Source organism: Phacochoerus africanus, chromosome 1 (genome assembly GCF_016906955.1).
Source record: "Phacochoerus africanus isolate WHEZ1 chromosome 1, ROS_Pafr_v1, whole genome shotgun sequence".
NCBI classification, from domain to species: Eukaryota; Metazoa; Chordata; class Mammalia; order Artiodactyla; family Suidae; genus Phacochoerus; species Phacochoerus africanus.
The window spans coordinates 50,069,150-50,072,096 of NC_062544.1; the positions used below are offsets into that span (position 1 = coordinate 50,069,150).

Sequence of the window (2,947 nt, forward strand, 5' to 3'; positions counted from 1 at the left end):
GAAGAAAGGATAGTCTTTTCAACAAGTGGTGCTTGGATAACCGATTATTAGCATGCAGAAAGATAAATTTAGATTCTTACCTCATAACAAGCACAAAATTTAACCCAAAATGAGCTACAATCCTAAGAGGACAAATTTTAAAACTGAGAATATCCTCATTACCTTGGGTTAGATAATTTTTGGATACTACATCAAAAATATCATCCATAAAAGAAAAAGTAATGATAAATATGGCTTAACAATAGTTTTAAAGATTATACTTCAAAAGGAACCAGTAAGAAAATGGAAAACAAATCTTAGATGGAAGAGATGTTTGCAAAATATGTATTGACATAAGTTACTCTATTAAAAAATTCTGTATTAACACCAGAATATATAAGGACTCCTACAGCTCAATGTTAAGACAAATAATCTAATTAATATACTTTCCCCCAAGAAAGATATATGAAAAAATAAGCACACTAAATGTCATACATTATTAGTCATTAATAAAATGAAAATTAAAACTATAATAAGATATCACTCTATACCCACTAGGATGCCTATAATAAAAAAGTCATATAGTAGTAAGTGTCAGGATGAGGAAAAACCAGACTCTTCATTTATTATTAGTGGGAATAAAATGTTAGAGCCATTTTGGAAAATATTTTAAGAGGCTATACTTAAATATACTGTATAATATAGCAAAACTATGCTTAACTGTCTATCAAAGGAAAATAAAAACATATGAACACAGAGAAACTTGTATCTGAATGCTTATAGAGCCTTATTCATAATAGCCAAAGGATAAATAATCCAAATATCTGTCAGCTGGTGAGTCAATGAACAAAATGTGGTATATTTATATATCAGAATACTCATATAATATAAAGAATGATGAGAACTGTTTATCATAGCCAAGACATGGAAGCAATCCAAATGTCCATCAACTACTATGAGGTACCACCTCACACCTGTCAGAATGGCCATCATTAACAAGTCAGCAAATAACAAAAGCTGGAGAGGGTTTGGAGAAAAGGGAATGCTCCTACACTATTGGTGGGAATGTAAATTGGAAACAACCTAAATGTCCATCAACAGATGAATGGATTAAGAAGATGTGGTATAGGAGTTCCTGTTGTGGAGCAGAGGAAACAAATCCAACTAGGAACCATGAGGCTGCAGGTTCGATCCTTAGCCTTGCTCAGTGATTAAGGATCCTGTGTTGCCATGAGCTATGATGTAGGTTGCAGACACAGGTAGAATCTGGCATTGCTGTGGCTGTGGCATAGGCTGGCAGCTATAGCTCTGATTCGACCCTTGGCCTGGGAACCTCCATATGCTGTGGATGTGGCCCTAAAAAGCAAAAAAAAAAATTAAAAAAAAAAGATGTGGTATATATACACAATGAAATACTACTCAGCCATAAAAAAGAACAAAATAATGCCATTTGCAGCAACAAAGATGGAACTAGAGACTCTCATACTAAGTGAAGTAAGTTAGAAAGAGAAAGACAAATACCATATGATATCACTTATATCTGGAGTCTAATATATGGCACAAATGAACCTTTCCACAGAAAAGAAACTCATGGACTTGGAGAACAGACTTGTGTTGGCCAAGGGAGAGGGGGAAGCAGTGGGATGGACTGGGAGTTTGGGATTAGTAGATGCAAACTATTGCATTTGGAGTAGATAAGCAATGAGATCCTGCTGTATAGTACAGGGAACTATATCCAGTCACTTGTGATGGAACATGATGGAGGATAATATGAGAAAAATTATGTATGTATATATGTATGACTGGGTCACTTTGCTGTGCAGTAGAAATTGACAGAACACTGTAAATCAATTATAATGGAAAAAATAAAAATCATAAAATTAAAAAATATCCATCAACAGAGGGATGGGTAAGGAAGATTTGGTACATATATATAATGAAATACTACTCAGCCATGAAAAAGAGTGAAATAATGCAACATGGATGGACCCAGAAATTATCATACCAAGAGAAGTAAGTCAGAAAGAGAAAAACAAATATATGAGATCACTAATATGTGGAATATAGTAAAAAATCACAGAAAAGAACAAACAAAACAGAAATAGACTCAAAGATTCTGAAACCCAGAGTTGGTGAAGAATCTGAAGATGGCTGGGCAGAAACTTGCTCTAAAAGCCATTGACTGGGTAGCCTTAGGAGAGATCATACCCCAAAACCAGAAGGCCATTGCTAACTCCCTGAAATCCGGGAATGAGACCCTCTCCACCAGGTTGACTGCTCTACCTGAGAAGCCACCTGCTATTGACTGGGCTTACTACAAGGCCACCGTGGCAAAGGCTGGCTTGGTAGATGACTTTGAGAAGAAGTTTAATGCCCTGAAGGTCCCTGTGCCAGAGGATAAATATACTGCTCAGGTGGATGCTGAAGAAAAAGAAGATGTGAAAAGATGTGCTGAGTTTTTGTCTCTCTCAAACACCAGGACTGAGGCATAGGAGAAAGAGCTGGAGAAGATGAAGAACATAATTCCATTCAATCAGATCATCATCGAAGACTTGAATGAAGTCTTCACAGAAACCAAATTAGACAAGAAGACGTATCCCTACTGGCCTCACAGGCCAATTGAGAGTTTATAAACTTGCATCTCGGAGAAAGCTCTGGCCCTCGAATTATACACCCTGGACATTAAAAATAATTACATAGTGAAAAAAAAAAAGATTTTGAAATCAATTTTATCGCTACCAAAGGGGAAAGACAGAGAGGGATAAATTAGGGGGTTAGGATTAACATATACACACTATTAGATGTAAAATGGATAGGTAACAAAGACCTACTGTGTAACACAGGATAATCTACTTAATCCTATATAATAACCTATATGGGAAAATATCTGAAAAGGAATGGATATATGTATATGTATAACTGATTTACTTTGCTATATACCTGAAACTAGCACAACTTTGTAAGTAGA

At 35.6% G+C, this 2,947-nt stretch overlaps 1 pseudogene across 1 annotated transcript; it reads left to right on the forward strand.

Annotated features, from left to right (window-relative positions):
* Nucleotides 1-2,108: 2,108 nt before the first annotated feature.
* Nucleotides 2,109-2,653, forward strand: LOC125111819 (ATP synthase subunit d, mitochondrial-like; annotated as a pseudogene). The gene has a single exon (XR_007130946.1). The product of XR_007130946.1 is annotated as an ATP synthase subunit d, mitochondrial-like (transcript).
* Nucleotides 2,654-2,947: the final 294 nt, after the last annotated feature.